The sequence below is a fragment of the Phocoena sinus genome, chromosome 9 (genome assembly GCF_008692025.1).
Source record: "Phocoena sinus isolate mPhoSin1 chromosome 9, mPhoSin1.pri, whole genome shotgun sequence".
Lineage (NCBI taxonomy): Eukaryota > Metazoa > Chordata > Mammalia > Artiodactyla > Phocoenidae > Phocoena > Phocoena sinus.
The window spans coordinates 70,945,338-70,968,852 of NC_045771.1; the positions used below are offsets into that span (position 1 = coordinate 70,945,338).

General features: G+C 42.0%; 1 pseudogene; it reads right to left on the reverse strand.

Annotated features, from left to right (window-relative positions):
- The window catches only part of LOC116759158, a 38,556-nt pseudogene extending 17,213 nt beyond the window's left edge, over positions 1-21,343 (reverse strand).
- Between the last annotated feature and the right edge of the window lie 2,172 nt (positions 21,344-23,515).

Consider the following 23,515-nt stretch of genomic DNA (forward strand, 5'->3'; position numbering starts at 1 on the left):
CTGCCCAGCTAGTCTGGGTCTCTCTTACACCACTCTGGTTGTAGAAAGAGGCCTCTGATTCTTACATAGGCCATCTGCTGCCTTGAACCAAAGACGTCTCTGCTGAATGAGTCCTTTGGCATCAGGACTCTGGGAGTAAGAGAAGAGGAACAAGGAGTAATTGCAGCCATCAGACTGGAGGCAAGCCATACAAAGGAGCCTCCAAGGAAAGAGTCACCCAAGAGGTAATTTTTGAAATGGCTCTTGAAAGATAAGTAGGGGCATGATGGGAGGAAGCCAGGAAAATTCTAGCCTGTCTGTTGAATCCATGTCAGACGTTACTATGTGCGTATAAATCATTTAAAAATTACAAACGGACTTCCTTGGTGGCGCAGTGGTTGAGAGTCCGCCTGCCGATGCAGGGGAGACGGGTTCGTGCCCCGGTCCGGGAAGACCCCACATGCCACAGAGCGGCTAGGCCCACGAGCCATGGCCGCTGAGCCTGCGTGTCCAAAGCCTGTGCTCCGCAACGGGAGAGGCCACAACAGTGAGAGGCCCGCGTACCGCAAAAAAAAAAAAAAATTACAAACATTATGCATCACGGAAGAAAAGACTATTCAAACAGCTTTACAGCTAAGTATACTCATTTCTCTTACCTGATTATTCACAATACTCAAATATCTGAATGCCTGTCCGCTTCCTATACAAACAAAAAACTAAAGTGACTGTATACTCAGATTAAGTTGAAAAAGTTTTGCCTCTGAACATAATAAAAAATTTTGTTAATGCTGTGTCTGAAGGTTTTTGCTGATCAGTTTTAAAAGCAGCCAATTTGACTAAAGAAGTTATTTTGCAATTGTGCAGACAGTTATTTTATGCCTTCCTCTGCATGAGATGGTCTCTTCTTAAGGAGCAAATTTCTAAATAATCCGCAAAGGAAATAGTGTTCTTTTAGGATACTTCTATACATATTTACCAAATCTGCCCTTCTGCTATTTCCCAGCCGCTACCAAATGCTATCTCCTTATTCTGCATTACTGCCACAGCCTTGGCCCCTGAACTTGTGCACACCCTACCAAAATAAAACGTTAGCACTTTATTCCTGGGCACACACAAACATGTTGTAATGTTTCCCAATTTTTTGCAAGTTCAAGCCACTCCCTAGACCTCAATCCACTCGGTGCATTTTATTTTCCACTATTTCCCACTACATAGGCTTTGTTCTGTTACCACACTGCCCTACTAGCGTGGACGTCTAGGGTCCATTTTAATCACTTCACTCCTTCACTCACCTCACCTAGAATTCTCTGCTCTCCTCTCCACTACCTATTCAGATACTACCCATACTTCAAGGTTCACCTTAAGCTATATCTGAGAGCTTCAAGTGTTGAAGATCTCTCCTGCCCTTCTCAACAGGACTTAGGCCCGTGACCAAATATCTACTGATCACATGCAGAAGCTAATCGTAAAACAGTGAAACGAACAATTTTAATCATCTTAATCAAACGAATATTATTTCTACAGAGGCAATTCAGCTTCACTTAGTACCCAATACTAGTAATCAGCACTTCTCCCCATTAGTATAACTCAGATTCTCAAAATAAACTGCCTTGCAAAATCAACTATAAAGCCTATAGAAGGATAGAGGTCGTGACCCCTCCCTAAGATCATGATTCAGAAGGTCTGGGGAAAATATATATTCAAGTAGCTCCACAGGTGTTTCTGATATCCACCTAAGTCCAGGACATTATTTTTCTAAGAAAGATTCCAGCTGACTGTTTATCAGTTGACACACAAATGACTCCCCAGGAGTCAAAGAAGCCATACAAACAACAGGAGATTGGGGTTGATCTACTGATTAAACAAAAAGCGAAAAGTTTTGCCTTTACATACCAAAATTCGGCAGACCCTACACGGGTGACCAAATAATTCAGGATAGTTACTTTGTTACTACAGTTACTCATACTGGCAGAGGTTCCCTATCATGACTGTGCCCAGAATAATCTGGAAACGAATGTATATACACACTGACCCACTGAACCAGAAACTCTCAGAATGGGATCTGGGGATCTACACTCTCATTAATCTCCAGGCGATTCTTCTGAGAAGAAAGATTTGGAAATCTCAGGCCATTCCAAGTTAATAGCTATATTCCCTTGAGTCAGATTTTTGCCTTAAAAGAGCAGCCTGGTAAGTCTCCAGCCAATTCCACTAGACCTTCCTGCTATGAGTTCTTCCCAACGGCATTCCAGAAATCCATATTTGGACTGCTAACGACATAAGGAAGTAATAAACGATTGCTGTGGACAAATACAAAAATTTGGTTTTGGTTAGCTGATATTCTTTCATCTTTCCAATGGCCATCACAATGACTGCTTAACTAAGCTATTTTAATGGCATGAGCATTAGTGTGTTGTTCTAAAATCTTTCCATTGGCCATGACTCCAGCGTATATACCACTCCCCTTGCCTAGAAATAACCTAATATCCCGCTGTACAGATGACAGAAAAAAGCAGCTGAAAGGTTTACTTTAAGTGCTTCATAGAGTAAATATCTTAACTGGGTATTCATATCGTGAGCTATCCCCCTCTTGAAATTCACTTGGAGACAGTTTTCTCTCCATTGCAAAAATAACCATCATGAAACTTCTATTTTAATTACAACACAGGAGATATTTTGCTGTACACCAACCAACAAAGACGTGTGTTTGCCAGGTGGTATTTTGCCCTTATTATACAAAATTGGAAATGGAAACTGTGGCCTTGATGAAAACACTGAAATTCCAGTAAGTAGGATTAGTCATACTTTTTGGGTACCAGGGTTAGATTTCAAACGGCAAGTAAAAGTTCCCTGAGCTACTAGTAGAAGAAAACATTCTCAAAGGAAAATAACAAGAGCCAAAGCGGGATGAGTAACGCTGGACCTTTGAAAGGCCGGGATCTGAGCAAACGGCCTTCTCCCAGAGAAGAAGCTTCTCACCGAAGAGCTGGCCCACGGTGCTGTCTAGCTTGCTTTGAGGCAGCAAGCCTAAAATCTTCAGGGAGAAGGCAAGTTAATGAAAACCTTTTTGGCTTAACTCCTCACAGCCTGGGAACTGCGGCAATCAAATCAAGAAGCTCTGAGCAAGGGAGTTTTAAATTAGACCCTGGCCAGAGAAGGGGGAAGGGCACCAATTGTAACAGACTGCTGACAGGCCTGGGGGCCTCCAGCTGCCTCACTCACTCTTTTATTGAGTGTCTGGGGGCTTTTTACTTCCACTCTCAATAAGGGCTCATTTTGGGGAGGCAACATTTGGACCTCCTTCTTTGTTTTGTATATTAGGGCAGTTATCATTTTATCTGCAGAAAAAAATTTTCTTTATAAACAAAAGGGTAGGTAGGTAAAAGGCTAAGCCAGGGATCAAAAAATCTGCACTGTCACCCACATAATTCAGAGAGAGAAACAGACAAGCAGAGAGAGAAATAGGGTGGACATTTAGAAGTCCTAAGCATTTAATTAAAATAAGATTTATACATGTTCCATACACCTCATAATCCTTCAGAGCAATGGAGTATAAAAGAACCCTGCTTCAGTATGATACTAAGTGTCTTAAATGCCAATGGCAAAGGTTAGAGTATTTATGTGTTTTTCTTTCAAACCATCTATGCGCTCCAAGTAATCTCTTTCGAAGCCATCAAATCCCCTCACAACTCACACAGAAAATTCAAGTCTTACTGTACTTCTTCTACTAAATCCTTCTCAATCAGATGAGCAAAAATAGTAAGCTCTTGGTAAACCTGAGGCTAGGCCTGCTGCCGTGCCCTGTTCTGCTCTGTCTGGGTGGCATTTGTTCCCATCCATAGCAGGATAACTATGAGAACAGATTGCCCATCTATCTTAGAGTCTGACAGTGTCCACGAATTTTCATGGTGGCACACTGCTCCTTACACGCCTCCTCCTCTTACCGAGTCAATCTCTAATACGTAGTTCTGCATAAACGCTTGGGTCAGTTTCCTAGGGCTGCCATAACAAAGTACCACAAAATGGGCGGCTTAAAACAGAGATTTATTGTCTCCCAGTTTTTGAGGCTAGAAGTCTGAGATCAAGGTGTTGGCAGGGTTGGTTCCTTCTGAGGGCTGTGAGGGAAGGTTCTGTTTCAGGCCTCTCTCTCTGGTTTGTAATGGCCATCTTCTCCTTGTTTCTTCACATCATCTTCCCTCTACGTGTATCTCTGTCCAAGTTCCCCCTTTTTATCAGGACAAAAGTCACATCCGATTAGGGCCCACCTAATGACCTCACTTTTATTTGATTACCTCTATAAAGATGCTATCTCCACATAAGGTCACATGTTGAGGTCCTGGGTGATAAGACTCCAATATATAAATTTTGGTCAAAATTCAACCCATAACAATCCTCTATCCAACCTTATACAGTAAACACTAATGCTAGGACTTCCCTGGTGGCCCAGTGGTTAAGACGCTGCACCTCCACTGCTCGGAGCATGGGTTCGATCCCTGGTCAGGAAACTAGGATCCCACATGCCACATGGCATAGCCAAAGAAATAAATTTTTTAAAAGTTTATAAAAAAACAAAAGAAAAAAAAAAGATTCAAACAAAAAACTTAGTCCCCGGGGCTTCCCTGGTGGCACAGTGGTTGAGAGTCCGCCTGCCGATGCAGGGGACGTGGGTTTGTGCCCCTGGGAAGATCCCACATGCCACGGAGCGGCGAGGCCCGAGAGCCGTGGCTGCTGAGCCTGCGCGTCCGGAGCCTGTGCTCCGCAACGGGAGAGGCCACAACAGTGAGAGGCCCGCGTACCACAAAAAAAAAAAAAAAAAAAAAAAACAAACTTAGTCCCCAACCTGATCCAAAAATATTACCAGACATGAAAAGAGGCAGGGAAATATAAACCATACTGAGGGAAAAATCAGTCAGTAGAAACAGATAAAAAATACAGTATCAGAAATAAAAATTTTACTGGATGGAATCAACAGCAGATCAGACACTGCAGAAGAAAACATCAGCAAATGTGAAGACAGCAGTAGAAACTATCTAATATGAAGCATAAAGAGAAAAAAATACTAAAAAAATCCCAAAGCTTTAGTGATCTATGGGACAATATTAACAGCTTTAATATAACTGTAGTTGGAGTCCCAGAAAGAGGAGGAAAAGTGAAAAGAATATTTGAAGAAATAATGGTTGAAAATATTCCAAAATTGATGAAAAGTATGAATTCACAAATTTAAGAGACTCAACAAAACCTAAGGAAAAATACAAAGAAAATCACACTGAAGGAAAACATAATCAAATTGCTTAAAGCCAGTAATAAAAAGGAAACATTTAAAAAGAGCCAGAGGAATAGACACATTAAATACAGAGGAACAAAGCTAAGAATATCACAGACGTCTCATCAGAAGCTATATAAACTAGAATCCAATGAAAGAGCATGTTAAAGTGCTAAAAGAATAAATGAATATTCACAGGAAACAAAAGCAAAAATGGACAAATGGTCTGCATCAAACTTAAAAACTTTTTTTTTAACATCTTTATTGGTATATAACTGCTTTACAATGGTGTGTTAGTTTCTGCTGTATAACAAAGTGAATCAGCTATACATATACATATATCCTCATATCTCCTCCCTCTTGCATCTCCCTCCCACCGTCCCTATCCCACACCCCTAGGTGGTCACAAGGCACTGAGCTGACCTCCCTGTGCTACGCAGCTGCTTCCCACTAGCTATCTATTTTACATTTGGTAGTATATATAACTCCATACCACTCTCTCACTTTGTCCCAGCTTACCCTTCCCCATCAAGTCCATTCTCTACATCTGTGTCTTTACTCCTGTCCTGCCCCTGGGTTCTTCATAACCTTTTTTTTTTTTAGATTTCATATATATGTGTTAGCATACAGTATTCGTTTTTCTCTTTCTGACTTACTTCACTCTGTATGAGACTCTAGGTCCATCCACCTCACTACAAATAACTCAATTTCGTTTCTTTTTATGGCTGAGTAATATTCCATTGTATATATGTGCCACATCTTCTTTATCCATTCATCTGTCGCTGGACACTTAGGTTGCCTCCAAGTCCTGGCTATTGTAAATAGAGCCACAGTGAACATTGTGGTACATGACTCTTTTTGAATTATGGTTTTCTCAGGGTATATGACCTGTATCAATTTACATTCCCACCAACAGTGCAAGAGGATTCCCTTTCCTCCACACCCTCTCCAGCATTTATTCTTTGTAGATTTTTTGATGATGGCCATTCTGACTGGTGTGAGGTGATACCTCATTAAACTTAAAAACTTTTATTCATCAAAGTACACAACAGAATAAAAAGGCAACCTATGGAATAGGAGAAAATATTAATATTTGAAAATCATTTATCTGATAAGAGGTAACCAGAAAGCCATTAAGACAGCTTCTATTAAACAAATCAAAAAAGGAAACAAGTGTTGGTGGATATGTGGAGATGTTGGAACCCTTGCTCCAACCCTGTTGATGAGACTGTAAAATGGTACAACTGCTACGGAAAACAGTATGACAGTACCTAAAGAAATAAAAAATAAAGCTACCATATGACTCAGCAATCCCACTTCTGGGTACATATCCAAAAGAATTGAAAGCAGGGCCTCAAAGAGATATTTGCATACCTACACTCATAGCAGCCTTGTTTATAATAGCCAAGAAGTGGAAGCAACCCAAATGTCCATCAAAAGATAAATGGATAAATAAAATATGGTATATACATAGAATGGAATACTATGCAGCCTGAAAAAGAAAAGAAATCCTGTCACATGCTGCAACATGGATAAACCTTGAGGACATTATGTTAAGTGAAATAATCCAGTCACAAAAGGATGAATACTATATAATTCTACTTATGTGAGGTTCCTCAATAGTCAAAATCATAGAAATAGAAAGTAGAATGGGTTTAGGCTTGGGGGAGGAGGATAGGAAAACTGTTTTTAATGGGTACAGAATTTCAAATTTGCAAGAAGAAAACGTTTTACAGTCATGTAAATATACTTAACACTACTGAAATATACACTTAAAATGGTTCAGATAGTAAAATTTACATGTTTTTTTAACCACAATAAAAAAAAGAATAAACAAATGTTAACCTAGAATTATATACCCTGTGAAAATATCTTTAAAAATGAAGGCAAGATAAAAAGCCTTTTTCGAAAAATAAAAGCTGAGAGAATCACTACCTAACCTGCACTTTAAGAAACATTAAAGCATATTTTTCAGGCAAAAAGAAAATGAGAGCTTCCCTGGTGGCACAGCGGTTGAGAGTCCTTCTGCCGATGCGGGGGACACGGGATCGTGCCCCGGTCTTGGAGGATACCACATGCCACGGAGCGGCTGGGCCCGTGAGCCATGGCCGCTGAGCCTGCGCGTCTGGAGCCTGTGCTCCACAATGGGAGAGGCCACAACAGTGAGAGGCCAGCGTACCGCAAAAAAAAAAAAAAAAAAAAGAAAATGATACTAGATGGAAATCTGGATCCACACAAAGGAATAAAGAATGCCAGAAATAGTAAATATGCTGGTAAATAAAAAACTCTTATTTCTCATTTGTTAATTTCTTTAAAAGATAATTGACTAAGCAAAAACATTATAAGGATATACATAGAAATAAAATTTATGACAACAAAAGCATCAAGAATGGGAGAGAGAAATGAAAATATACTGCTGTGAGATTTATAAATTATATGCAGAGTGATATAACATTATTTGAAAGCTGGTTGTGATAAATTAAAAGTGCATATTATAACTTGTAGAGTAACTTCTAAAAATATAAAACAGGAATAGCTAATAAGCCAATAGTGAAGATAAAACTGAATCCAGAAAAATACTCAATCCAAAAGAAGGCAGAAAAGAGGGGGAAAGAACAGATGGTACAAATAAAAACAAATAGCAAAATGGAATATTTAAAACTAATTCATATTGTTATTTGCATTAAATGTAAATAATCTAAACACTAATTAAATGGCAGAGATTATCAGACTAGATAAAAAAATTATATGGTACCAAGAAATTCCTTTAAAATATAAAGATACAGATAGTGGGAAATAAAAGAAGGGAAATAGAGCTACCACACAAAAGCTACTCATAAGAAATCTGGAATCTATATAAATATTAGAATGGCTGTCAGTGGCTCCATTAGCTAAGCATTACCAAGGTTTCTGCCTCATTCTGTTTTACTAGTTCAACTTTGCAGGCGCACCTTCTTCTACTCACACCACAAATAGTAGCCAGCCTGGCCCAGCCTTAAAACGTGCACCCTGAACTTCCTAACCCCTAGTCAATTTTACTTTGAACCAGACCTCATGCCACTGCAGGGTCTTGTTAGGCCACTCTGCCTTGTCAGGGCCACATGTCTTCTTGGTTAAAAAAAGAACTAGCCCCACATTAAGTCAAACTCTCCATCTGTTCCCAACCATCCTTACTTCTCTAGCCCCAGGTATTGAGTTCTAGGTCAAAATCCACGTGGCTTTATCCTAGGTAGCACTGAAGTACTGCCATACTCTCTAGAAACACGCTACAGCAGGAATTAGTTTCTGCTTCCACCCCTACGGAAACAAATGAGAGACACGTGGAAAGACAGAAGGGCTCTATCCTTTGCCTAGCACTGCTCAAATTCTAACTAAGCTATTTCTACCAAGGTGCCCACATTGGTAACCATATTTTACTTATATCTGTATAGCACATTGCATGTTTCAGAATAGTTTTAGCTACTTCATCATTTCTAGTGTCCTCCTCAGACTAAGAGTGTAGAGGCAGATTGCCAGGGTTTAAACACAGGGTCTATCATGTATTAGCTTTGTAAACTTTGGCTAGTTACTTAAACTCTTTAGGTTTTAACTACTTGTATTGAGCAGTAGGTGAGCAGATTTTCAATTAAAAGTCAAAAAATGAAACCCAGAGGTATTATACAGGGTGCCTGAAGCTACCTACAGAACAATGGATCATGGATTACAACGCCAAGATTTTCTATGTATTTTGTTACCACTTCTCACCACTCCCATCACTACTTCTCTGGCATCATCTCTTGCCAAGGTTGTTAGTTTTTGAAATGGCTGGCAATGATTCCCACCTCCTGATATTCACACCCTTGTGCAAACTCTTCCCCTTCAGTGTGTGCTGGACTTAATGTCTTATTTCTGACAAATATGACAAAACTAAAGGGATATCACTTCAGAGTTTAGGTTTTAAAATACTTTGACTTCCAAATGAATCTCTCTCTCTCCCCCCCCACCCCACCCTCTGTCTCTCCTTACCCATTTGTTGCTCTCCTGAAGTAAGCTGCCATGTTCCTCCTGTAAGCTCTCCTACGAAGAGGATAGTATGGCAAGGAACCGAGGGTGGTCTTTGACCAATATCTAGGGATCAGTCCAACAACCCACAAAGAACTGACTTCCATATGAGTGAGCTTGGAAGCGAATCCTCCCCTAATCAAGCCTTGAGCTGACACCTTGATTGCATCTTTATGAGATACCTTGAGTTAGAGGACCCAGATAAGCCATGCCTAAATTCTTGACTCACAGAAACTGTGAAATAATAAATGTTTGTCATTTTAAACTAGCAAGTTTGGGGGTAACTTGTTATGCAGAAATAGATAACTAAGACACCTAGATGACTATAACAGCCTTCTAATTGGTCTCCTTACTTCTACTGTTGATCATCCAGAGAAGAGTCTAGCTTATCCTTATAAGCAAGCCTGATCAAGTTGTCCCTCAGCTCAAAATCCTGCAATGGCTCCCTTTTCTTTTAGAGTCAAAGTCCTTATGTGACCTAAAAGATCCTAAACTCCACTCTGCTCTGACCTCAAATCCTACTACGCCTTCACTTGCACACCAGCCCCACAGGCTTCTTGGCTGCTCTCACACATGCTGAGTGTGGCCGCACAGGGCCTTCTCATTCCCTGAAATGTTCATCCACCTCCCCCACCCGACCTAGATACCCACACGACTAACTCCCTTGCCTCCTTTAAATATCTGATCAAAAATCACCTTCTCAGGGAGGCCTAATCTGACCATCCTACTGTAAATTGCCATGTACCTCCCACCCCTCACTCCTAATTTCTCTTTCCCCATAATATCATTTTTTATTCTTAACACTCATCATCTTCTAACTTAGTGCATATTTTACTTATTTATTATGTCTATTGTTTATTGGCTTTTTCCTCTACAAAAATGTAGACTCCAAGAGAGAAATCTTTTTTTGTGTTTTTTTAGCAGAGGACTAATGAATATTATTCCTGTACAAAGATCACTATAGTTTTCTTTGAGCACGTAAAAATAGTTACCATGGACCCAAGTCAGATGCACTACTCTTTATAATTACTCTTTATTTAACATCACAGTTTTCAAGACTTTTGAAGCACTAATGAGATTTTATAGTGCCGAATTCTACAGAGTCTATGGTGATCGTGTGAGCAGAAGTAAAACATCTCTGCTATAATTCCCTTTCCAAGGGGCTTTTATCACCACCAGAACTTTAGAATTAAAAGGATAAAGATAGCTTAAAAACTAAAACCACTGATATAAACTAAAAGTTTGAATGACATGTCCTTATTAGATGTATTAAACAAAATAAAAGCTCACACTCACCTATGAGAATATATGATAAGAAAAAAAGATATTTGGCTGCCAGATGAATTTTGTACTATTACATACTTGCATTGCTGTGTGGACGTATGGAATAGTCCCAAAGCATCCTTTATGTTTATCAGAAACTTGATTGTGAAGCAGTAATTCAATTTCTTTGTCCAGTTTTCATGGGCTTATATCAAACCTTGATTCTAAAACCAATTTCCCTGGTAAAAGAAGCAGGATTCAGCTTGTCAGGTACCCACAAATAAAGGCCTCTTTCATTCTTACTTCATTCTAAGTTGAAAGGCCCTCCCTCATCTGTGGTGAGCAACCTGATTCCCAAGGCAGCCTTTGTGTCCAAGTAGGGGTGCAGTATGTTACTTCCAAGTAGGTGAAGGGCAACGACCCCCCCACTATGTGTGTTAATAGGCTGCAACGCTTAACAGTCCCAACTGAAGCGACACCTTTGCGTTTTGATACTTGAAACCTGACTGCCATGTATCTGTACCTCCATCCCTGCCCTTTCCCTCCCAACTAGGTACACAAGGCTGCAAACACCACCCCCCACACACACACACACACAGAAGTAACGTGCTTTCCCAAAGATGCTGTTAGACTCGCTTACATTTCAACAGCTGTGTGGCAGTAAGAGAGAGCAGGGGAAATTGAATGTTTTATACCTAACTGTTTTTAATGCTAATGCAAATGCTTTCTGGACCCAACCACAATAATCCCTCTCCCTCTCCCTCCCCCTCTCTCACACACATACACACACACACACACACACACACACACACACACACAAAGGAGAAAATGAAGGCTTGTCCCCAGAGAGAGCTGTTTATGAGTGACATCAAATGAATACAGTATGAGTCAATGGAGGCCACACATTGTTTTGGGCTAAACAACTTGTAAGGCCCTGGGATGAGATCCAGGACACTGATCTGGGGACATGCAGGCCCTGCCGACATCACTAACTCAGCTGCACATGAGAGGAATGCAGTTACCTGGATGTACAAGCAGATCTGCCTTGAGAAGCTTCTCCCAGAGCAGCCCCCGCTTCCCCGAAACCCCTACGTAGGTGAGGGAAGGGTGGACAGAAGATGAAGAAGGGGAAGCACAGGTGTGAGGGATGGGGGCAGCCTGCGTATTATCCTTGAAAACAACAAATCACACCTGATTGCTTGAGAAGAAGCCGGTCCCAGTAGCTCGCCTCAGCCCCATCTCAATCTTTGATGGCCACTGCCCCTCCTCGAGGCAGGGACATCACATTGCAGGCTGATCATTCATCTATTCAGAAAATATTTATTGAGAGCTTAGTATGTGTTGGGGGTGGAGGCGCAGTAGGAAAGCAGGCAGTCGAGGTTCCTGCCCCCGTGAAGCCATAGGTGCAAATGCTGGAGCCACTCAGCCTGGGTTCGAATCATGACTCTCCCACTTATCAACGGTGTGAGTTTTGGGAAAGATTTGCTTGATTTTTCTAAGCTTCAGTTTTCTCCTTGATAAAATAGGGATTAAAATATTACTTATCGCCAAAGGCTATTGTGAGGATCAAGTGACATAAACTTCGCTTTAGAACACTGCCAGGCATGTGCAGTCAGTGTTAGCTATTGTCATCTATTACTGTCACTGTGGTCACCAGCCTAGGGGCTGGGTGTACAGAAGAAGACAAAGCACGTGGTCTGTGCCATTATGACGCTTATACTCCACGGGAGGTGACAGACAACAGACAAAGAATCAAGGAAATATACAGTAGGTCAGCAATATGGATAAACATAAAGGAATAAAGAAAAATAAGGAAATGAAATGAAGCGACACTGGGCAAAAGGAAGGGAAACATGATTAGTACAAAGCACCTCCTCTTCTCTAACACACCAGACCTCCAACCTCCAACCGCTGAACAGAATCACCGGGCTCTGCCTTCTTTTTTCACGCAGAAGAAAATAACCCCCCTGGAAGCCATCCTACAGATTCCTGAGAGTTGACAGTATTGTCCTATTTATTTTCTCTTAGAAGATTACCATTATTGTGCCACTCAGCAACTATAACTGTCAATCTACTTGGTATCCAAGCAATTTCAAGACACTCCAGTTTAAGAAGTACTGCATGGAACGTGTAGTCGGGCACAGTTTTTTTCTTTTGACTCCATTCATGACAAAAGGCCTGAAAACGTGAGCACCAGCCAATGTCATATCCACCCCGTAGCCACACACCCTTGAAAAGACACGAGACCATAATGCTGCCCTGACTTTGCAAGAAACAGCAGGCAAAGCGGCTTCCAGTTGACGAGGTAAACCAACATACATGGTACATCTCATTGCTCTTACCAATATAATCCCCAGAGAGTACCTTTAAGTGGCCTCTAAAATTGTATTAATTATTAAATGGAAGCCTCAGGGGCAAGGAGAACCTTCCAATTACAGTTTTATTTACCCTCCTCACCCGCTGTTTGCTCAGGGTTTATTTAAAGTCATAATCACGTCTCCTGTGATGGAGGATTATGGGCAGCTTTGTGGTCACATGTGGAAAATATTATATATCCACATCAAATGTGCATGTGGTCTCCCTTAGTAGAAACCGATGTCATGTCCCTTGAATTAGACCATGTTACCCCTGTGCACATCTAAGACTGAAGTCCACGGGGAGTCCTCAAGAAAAAATAATTCCTTAAATGATCCACAAGGAGCGAAGAGTTACTTAGACCTTAAATAGCGCTGTGTAATCATTGCTCACCACCAAAACACAAACAAAAGAACAAAAACTTAGAGAGTAAAAGAATAAAAACATGTTCTGATTTGCAATATTATTTTGGTCCAAAAGTTTGTTCTGCTTTATCCATGCAAGAACAATGAGGAGATTCCTCAACACCTGTTAAACACTGAAAACCCCAAAGCTCCCTTTGTGTCTACTGGAGAGGAGAAAAAGGGATTTGTCCCTAGACTCCGGGCACGTTTCAGGGGCCTGTGACCAGTGTGGTCACACAGGATCTCTGGCTCAAAAGGTCCCAGAATTGGTATTTAATGCTTTTTAGTCACCATCTTGAATTTCCTCATAAGCTGGGCTTTAATTTTCCGCAGGTAATTTAGAGCCTCAGCTCACACAGAGTCCTGCCTCCTGCACCTCCCCACGGTTCCCGGATGGGCTCTCAGTCAGCTGCCCGACCCCTGACAGCCTAGACTCCATCCCTTTCCCCTTCTTCTTGCACCATCGGTCCACTGCGGCCCTCATACGCGGGCCACTGGGTCAAGTCCACAGAGCAGGGCTCGCATTCCACCACCGTGCTCCTCCCCCCAGGAGATGCCTGGGCGCTGGGAGGTCAGGGTCGGGCACACCCAAAGGCCCCAACTCCTCCGTCCACCGCCGCCCCAGCACACACACGTGGCCGGCAGCGCCACCGTGCACTGAGCAGGTGACTGCGAGGGCCAGCCTCTAGCCCACCGGGATCCAGCTCCTGCGTGCGCCCCAGGGCACAAGCTGCAACGCAGTACGCTTGGCGGTCTCCATTTCTGACACGGGGGATGTCCCCACAGAAGGCATAAATATTCCGTCTCTTCCAGGACCTCACTGTTTCCCTTCACCAACCCGACTTAAAAACTCCATCGCGGGCTTCCCTGGTGGTGCAGTGGTTGAGAGTCCGCCTGCCGATGCAGGGGACACGGGTTTGAGCCCTGGTCGGGGAGGATCCCACATGCCGCAGAGCAACTGGGCCTGTGAGCCATGGTCGCTGAGACTGCGCGTCCGGAGCCTGTGCTCCACAACGGGAGAGGCCACAACAGTGAGAGGCCCCCGCTCGCTGGCAACTAGAGAAAGCCCATGCACAGAAACGAAGACCAAACACGGCCAAAAATAAATAAAAAAATAAATTTTTTTTTTTAAAAAAACAAAAACCCATTGCTATCACGAGCACGTGCCCGTCTCCTTTGGAGTCTGGTAACTGAATTCAGCCATAATGCAGCTGGGACTTAGGAAGCACCAAAGGGTATAGTTACCTCCATCTACGTCGCTTGAGAGAATTGTCGGCACAGGTGAAATACTGATGCATCTCAAGTGCATATATATTAATGCATCTGAGCCTAGTCAGGGTCAAGGTCGGTCAGGGGCCAACTCCAAGCCCTTCGCGATCCCCCCACCTCATACCACAGCCAGGAGAATCACATGCTACTTATGTGTTTCCGATGATCACAACCGGCCTTAGGTGAAATCCAGCCACAGAGAATTCTAAATATTCATCACTTTTCAGTTAAATGTAAGAACACCAAATCAACAAGGGAGTAGCAGTGATCAGACCAGGAGAAAATACCATCTCTTAAAGAGAAGCTAGTTCCTGTTTCTCAAAGCTTAATGTTCAGACATCTGCAGTACTGTATCTGGAGTAGGGGGGGCCCAGGAAAGGATGTTTATTAAAAATGCAGATTCCTGGCCTCCACCACAGACCCACTGGATCTTAAAGTCTCAGGGGAGCTCACTGAATCTGCATCTGTTCAGGCTTTCTAGTTGCTCTTCACCCCATTGTGTGTGGGTCATTCTCATCGTGAGCTTTCTATCACTGGAACAGCTATTCTCAAAAATTCAGTATTTATAGGAGTCGACTGGAATTCCTATTAAAAATCCAGATTCCTTGAGCACCAAGCCCCTCAGAGATCCTAACTGAGTAGGTCTGGAATCTCCGTCGTAACAAGCAGCTCTCCCCACCCCCATGCCATCCCATCGCCCACATTTCTGATGCAGGTCTCAGAACACACCTTGAAAAATACTAACATTTTAAAAATCCCCCAATTCTTAGCTTTCTATTATTTTAGCACAGCTACAATTAAACTTCAAATCTTTTGACATCCAACTAATGTTATTTCAACACCTTTTATATGCTAGAGCCAAGGATGGGAAGATGGATTGGTCCTTTTCTAAAGATTGGAGCTCAGGAAGGAAAAACTGCCAAGTAGGCCACAGCTGCCACACACTTTAAATGTGTAAAGCCATAAAATGTTGAATTACGTTATTGTTTACATACCATGAATTACAAGAGAGCAGAATCCAAGTTCTTACAGTAACAGTAGCTGCCATGTATTGAGTTCCCACTGTAGGCTAGGTACGGAGATAACAAACAGTAAGTACCCAACGATTTAAAAAGTAACTACCCAACGATTTATACATTTTTTGAGTTTACAATGTATCTTCAATTATAATGTTTTAGCTGATCTTTATTGCAACAGTAAAAGAAAAAATTATTTTTATTTCTATCTTGCTGATGAGAAAACATTTCTTAAAGGAGGAGCATGCCTATGAAACATGAAAGATCAAACTTGAAACCAAGGCTCTAGGAAATTGATGGAATTCCCATGACACCATATAAAATCAATCAGCTAATTTATGCTTGGTTGAAAACAAACAAACAAAATGATCCCATAATCTTTGCGGTTTATAACAACAAAGGTTTACTTCCTGCTCACATTAGTGTCTACTGCAGATGTTTTTCAGTTTCAACTGTCCATACCTTCTCATTCCAGGGCAGCCCTTCAACTGGGAGGTGAGGGCTGCTGTCGTGGCAAAAGGAGAAAAGCAACGGTGGATCACGCAACAGCTCACAAAGCTCCCACTTGGAAGTGACATATGTCACTTCTTGCTATTTAAATGGACAAAGCAAGTCACATGGCCAGGCTGCTGTTCAGGTGCTACTGAGAAGCGACACTTCTTTCCTGAGTGAATGGATCTGACATCGCTAAGCACTTCTGCCACTGAAATTCTGAGCTCTGAAGTAGCGTCATTCTCTGATGTCAGCAGGAACACTAGCTCTCAGTTTCCACGGCATTCAGACGTGGGTTATCAAGGATATGGGATGAGGGACAAGGAGAAGTGTTTCTCTAGAGACAGTGTCAATCACAAGAAAATCTGTTCGGATTTGCATGTTGCTCTCTGCCTGAGACAAAGGTACTCACAGGCTCTTTGTATTTGTCTGCGTAGTTTGCATTTGTGTGTGTATTTGTGGGGTCCAGCCTCAGAGTAGTATTACTAACCCAAGCACCGATTATTGCATAAATCAGCACCTTTCAACATCTAAACTGTGTGGGCAGTCAGTCGTGAAGTAATTCATTACTAATGACAAAGTACCAGAGTTTTTAAAAAACTGGCATTTTAAAATAAATGTGAATAAATTTAAGGATATTCTTTAAATACCAGCATGCTTGTTTACTTGCATTCTGTTTTTGTGAACAGGAGAGAGGGGAATGGGGTTACAGCTACTTCCTAAAGAATTGTTTGACCATGATTACACACATGGATGTGCATCCCATCTGTGAACTTCAATTTACATGTGTTGAGGCAGAAAAAACAGGTGGAGAGCCACTTACCTAAACCACGGCCACATTTATCACTTCTATATCATCACAAATAATTCCATGTGTGTTCTCACTAGCCAAACAGTAAGCGTCCCAAGAACAAGAACCACATTTCCCCCTTTTCATCCTGAGCAAGTGAGGAAAGAGAGGACTTTTATTTTCTCTTAGAAAGCAGATGAGCCTCTGAAACCCTCCTCAAAACAGAAACCTGATGTATCTGTTACCATTCTTCCCTTTGAAGTCAATAGGAATTAAACCTCCAAGATACACGGTACAAAGCACGGAATTATCAGTATTCCAAGCTCGTACAGAAACAACCAAGCTCCAGACAGCTTTGCCTGGGAACAAAAAGGAGATAAATGATCCAAATACAGACTCTATTTCATCATGACACAGGCTTCTATTTGATTTTTACATTTATTTATACCCTGGCTGACTGACTACATGAAAGAGTTGAGTCAGATAAAGCCCTGCCTTTCTTTAAGAAGATAGGAGCTCCTATGCTAATTCTTCCTAAAGGCTCGGCCAACAGTGGCACATCTAATAAATGAAAATGTATGAATAATAGAAAAATAATTTTAATTTCCAGGGAAAAAAAGCTCTTTGATTTTCTCAAGGGAATCAATTTCACACACATCCTTTAAAGTGGGATCAATGCCTGAAATTTATTTGGAAAGGCAGAGTGTTTAGGTTTCCTGGGAGGAAACTGATTTTTTCACTTAAGAAAGACTTCCACTTGAGAGAAGAAAAGAACATTCGTGCATTATTGGGTGTAATCATAGTGAGGTGACACTTTCCTATTAATTTGTATCAGGAAATGCCCCTTCTCCTTTAAACTATATCTTCCTGTCTCCTCTCTCTGGGGTTTGGCTGTACCTAAAGTTAAACCCCAATTTATACCAGTCCTTTAAAAAAAAAAAACTCTGTATGACCCTTTCCATCAATCCTCTAACTAGTTTGATATGCACAAAACTGCTAGTTAATTAACCTCTCTCTCCCTCCAGCCAAACCTTTCACTGTGAACTTGGACCCAAGGTTAAAGACATGTGCATCAGTCACAGGCAGCGGGACAGAGAAAGTCACAACCATAGTGTGGAGGTAAGAAGCTTTGGGAAGCTAACACGCTCTGTAGGTGAAGACCATGCCGTCATACAAGCTGTTTTCAGTGACAAGTACTTTGCATACATGACACTGTTTAATCCTCTCAGCCGGCCTAGCAGGCAAGATTATTGGCCCCATTTTAGAGTTGAGGAAACCGAGGCCTAGAGAGTTTGGATAACTTGCTTGCCCAAGTGTGGGCACATTTTTTGAGGCTAGATCTGTTAGAATTCAAATCCCCTATTTTTAACCACTCATTTTGTCCAAGGGGCTATGAGGAGGATACCTTTGAAAGGATAAACAAGAGATTGATAATAGCAGTTCCCTGAGGATTGGGAAGCAGGGAACTGGGAGAACTGGGGGGTCTGAGGATAGAGGAGAGGAGACAGACTTTTCATTGTCTGCCCCTTTGCACATTTTGAATTTTTTTGTTTTTACCCTGTACAGTTGGTCCTCATTATTCATAGATTTCATACCTGTGAATTTGCCTACTGGCTAAAATTTATCTATAACACCAAAATCAATACTTGCATGCGTTAATGGTCATTTGTAGACACGTGTCCAGTGTCGAAATATTTTGTTCACTGGAACGAGCACATTCCCAGCTGAGGTGGAACAGAGCCTGTGCTCTGCTTCTGGTTTCAGCTCTCAGAAAGCGATGAGTTGCTGAGCATGGAGCCGTAGAGAAGCTAAGAATTTAGGAATGCAACATGAAGGAGTCATGCTAGACCAGAGGCTCCTTTGTTTATGTAAATTTTTCTGGGGATAGAGTCACATCTGAAATCAAATTCTGAAAGGATTCCATGACCCAAAAAAACGTTAAGAATTTTACCAATAAAACGTAAAAATACTTTTTTTTTTTTAACTTCCATCATCAGTCTTAGTTCTCTTTTCCAAAAAAATTTCTGAAAAGAAACAAAGACTAACGTCGTCAACCTCCAGCTGTACGGTGTGTAATAGACAGTGACCCCAGCTGCTCTGAAATCCATTGTCATGTGTGCCATGAGGTCATGCTTCCCACTGGCTGCTTTGTGTGGGGCAGGGATACCGAGGTAGGCCTGTTCTTGGGAGACAGGGGACTTCTCAGATGGTCTCTCGGAACCTTCCTTAGGCTGGACTATGTCTAGGGCACTTCCACCTAACCTTATTATCTCCCATTTCTTGTCTCTCTGCATTAACGTCGCATCCCAGCCTGGTGGCCTCATCCAGCTCCATCCATTCCCTCTCCCAAGGCGGTTCCCTAATAAAACTCCTTGCATGTTTAATCCCAGCCTGGCGTCTGCTTCTCAAACGAGCAGGATTAACCAAAGAAGCCAATGTCTAAAGTTTCGCAAAAGTTACCAAGCTATGGCCCAAAAACTGGGAAGCTGCGCTCTGTGCTCTGTAGTCAGCTTGACTCACTCACTGCCCACAGGACACACTCTGCTTCCAAGACTGAAAGCCACCAAGGTTTAGATTCAAGTCTTGAACAAATTACAGGTTACTGTACGTTACACATTACGTGCATAATTAAAAGCCTTTAAAGATCACACGTAAATGAATTTAAATCCACAAATGCCATGAATCTATTCCACTGAGAATCTGGATACCTCAAAACCATGAATTAGTCTAATAGGTCCAGGTGTCAGTCAGCCTCTGAGTCATTCCACACGCACTTCCTCCACCTGGATGCACCTCCCTGCGATTTCTACCTCGTGGATTTCCACCTGTTCTTCAAAATGCAACTCAAAGTTTACCCCATGTAGGAAACCCTGCCTGATTTCCCCTGGCCAGATTACCTCCCTGTACTCTGTTTCTTCAAGGATTTGTACCTGACTTTAACGAAATACCTATCGATTAAGCTTTTTTATTTCAGGTGCTGGTAATTAATGACTGACCAAAAGTGCCTGAAACAGACAGACTGCTAGCATGATTACCTCACAGAACAAGGATGCCAGAGAAAGTCGGTGGTGCGGTTGATTCCGTCGCCCCACAGTGTCATTCAGAACTTTCTCCTGTTCCATCCGTCCACTCGATCATCCTCAGTGAGTTAGGAATACTGTCCCTCAAGCTCTAACCACTATCACCTCAAAAACCAACCCAAAGTTGGGAAGGGAAGAGGAAGCACCCTACACACTAGCCTCTCATTTTTGACTAATGAGAAACCCCTTTCCAGGTCCGCCCTTTTATCTCATTGGCCAGAAAGGGTCACGTGGCCATTCCAACCAATCACAGCAAAGAAAAATAGAATTACATGATTGGCTTAAAACAATAATGATTTATCCCTTGAATGGAGCCCACCTTCTCTGAGCACCTTGATGCCTCATGCCTAATTTCTTTTTTGAAGTCAAGGTCCTGTTAGCCAGGAAGCTGGAAAGAGCGGCTCTTGAGCAGAGAACCAGCAATGTCTGGCACAGCCCCGAGTCAGAGTTCCCGATTGACCTGCCTCTGTCTGCCACTGCACGCTGTGGAGTCCCGTCTCCCGTCCGAAACTGGCCCACAGTAGCATTCAATAAAAGTTTGCCGAATACTGGAAACATTTATTTGTTTGTTGAAAAATAAATGCAGCACACATGAAAAACGATAGGAACGCTAAAAAATAAAAAGTGGCTTACAAAATAAAATACTAGATAAATTTTCCAACACCTCCCCTAAAAGATTAATAGGAATGCTATCACAATTGTAGACAGGAATAGACTGGGGCTCAAGAAGATAAATAACCAAGCTGAAATGACAACATGAACATTCTGACTCAGTTTCCGTAGTCAAAATCACAGACCCCTCAGCTCTCTGACTCACACTCCAAACATGGTTTTGGTGTCCCACACAGGAACACAACTATTTAAATGGGGGCCATAGAATACATGACACACTGGGAGGTGTTACACTAGATAAAAGAAACACCAATAAAATTTTACTGGTGATCACAGAAAATCACAATCAAAACATGGGTTTTGGTGTTACATAGGATGAGCTACTCACCGAAAACCTCTTGCAGTTCTCGGACTTCAGAGGTTATCAGCTAACAAATTGAATCGCTCTGTGTTGGTTTCCTGCAACAGTTCTGATCACACTCACCTGGCAGTTTTGTTTGCAATTGCATGTTTAGGTCACAGAAAAGATGGGTCTTATGAATTTGGGGGGATGAGAATTCAGGAAAAGGATACATAAGGACGCCCAAATTCCTAGCGTGAGCAACTAAGTGGATGGTGGATGGAGGAGCAAATCCGGAGAAAATCCTCTGCCTGGAACGCTCTCCCTGAAGAGAAACCATGACTCTCCCACTTACCTTGCACAAGTCTGGGCTCCAAGCTACCTCCTCCGAGAAGCCTTCCCTGACTCTACCTAAAATGTGAACACCATCATCCTCCATCCCCTTACCCTGCTTCATCCCTTCCCGACATTACACTCTATTGTTTTCTGTCCATCTCCTCCACTAGAATATAAGTTCCAAGGAGGGAGGAACCGTATCTCTCTTGTTCACTCCTGAGTCTCCAGAGACCAATACATCTGGCACATAGCAGCTGCTTGGTAAACAAGGCCTAAAATATAGAAGAGCCAAGAGGATGAGGATAGAAAAAATGTTCTGTGGTTTACACATATATAATACAATCTCTCTCTCTAATGGAAAAAACGGCAAGATTGCAGAATCAAGTCATTTCCTTTTGATCGTTAATCATAATTCCACAGAATCAATCATTTCTTTACCTTGAAATTCATATCACTTATTCTCATTAAAGTTTCCAGCCTATGTATTACTGTATTTTACAAATGTATATCCATCCATAAATATATATAATACACACGTGGCAGGAGCAGCCTAAAACAATTACTCCTAATTCATTTTCAAAGAGGCATTTTAGTTCTAGGTCAGAACTCCCAGGATCCCATATAAAAAGTTCTGGAGAAAAAAAACCCTGGAAAATATTTCTGACTCCACAGGCCTCACAAGGACACCTTTCAGACTGTCTGATTCAGAACTCCCGGGAGCAAAAAGCGATCCAGCACTTGTCCTTATAAAAGCCAAAACCCTTTCTTCAGAATGTAGCAGCCTTATCACATGACCTCAGCTGGCCTGGAGGAGAGCAGGTGGGTGTGACATTAAAATGCAATCCGAAGTTCACCGAGCCCTAGGGACACTGGGGAGGGACTGGATTTGCTTCCAAGCACGCTCATCCCTTTGAGGTGTAGATGGGGGTCGGCCCTGAGAGAATGATTAATCTCCAGAGCAGCTCAGAGCTGAATTCCTCTCCAGCAGAGGGCTTCCCAGGTCTTTGTTTCAGGATGAACTGGTGATGAGAACAAAGGAGAGGAGGGACAAGGTGGTGTCCTTCCAGCCTGTTACTTGCCTTTCGGTTCACAGTGGTGCTCAGGCTTGCTGTACACGGCAATCACCTGGCAGCTTTTAAAATGCTGCTGTCGAGGTATGGGGCCCAAATAGCAGTTTAAGCTTCCCAGGTGATTGCAGTGTGCAACCTGACTGAGACCTTTAATGCAACTGTCTAGCCTGAGATGGCTGCTGGGAGGACACTTGCCAGACTCAGGTATCACTGATTCCGCAGAGAGAGCCATGGTCACGGCCGAATGCAGGAACAGTCCCTGACCTTGTCATTGAATCCTGCAAGCTGCTGCAGTTTCATTTTCTGCATGACCCCCAGTCAGCCCAAAAGGGAAGCAGCCACTGTGGCTGCAATGCCGCTTAAGGCGAAGGAGCTTTCCCTTATGTTACTCGTTCATCCAAATAGAGCACACACTTTTCTGATCGATCCTAAAGAAAGGTCTGGGGTTTTGAGAATGCAGTCATTTTTCCATAAAGCCTTATGATTTAAAGGGTGGTCCTCTAGTATTGGCATTTGGGGGAAGCTTGGTGGAAATTCAGACCCACCCTGGACCCGTCTCAAACTATAAATCTGGCTAGATGGCGCAGAACGTATTAAAATATTTTTACTGTATTAAAACATACACAAGAGAGGGAGAAATACTCATAAACTGACAAATTTTGAGAGAGACTTGGGGAAAGAGGCAAAACAAGCATCTCAAAAAGGAGAAAAGTAACATAAACTTCGGTTCATCTGAAATTGACTTTTGTTGTTGTTATTTGTTTTTTTTTTTGTTTTGCTTTATGATTACCACCAGGAAGTGGCTAAATCTGGTAAAGGTTTCTTTAAACTTAAAGGAACAAAACTGGGTGAGCAACTAAAATCTTAAGAGCAAATAATTTAAGAATTTCTATAAATCATGTAATTAGTTTAGTGGGTCTAAAGGATTTTCCCTAAGTCACCATCTTCTCAGGCTCAGAAAAATACATTTAAATTGAATCATAATTATTGCCTCCGCTTGCTCAACATTTTACCATCTGAAGATCCTTGAAATCAAATATCCCATCACAATAAAAGTATTTTTAAGTCACACAGTCTTAAGGATTATGTTACCACTAGGTGGCAATGTTGACCAAAAAGTGCTAGAAACCTAGGTAAACACCCTCCTTTTAACCATATTTTGCGGTTTATTTAAATTTGTTTTTCAAAGATCAAGACATCTGGAA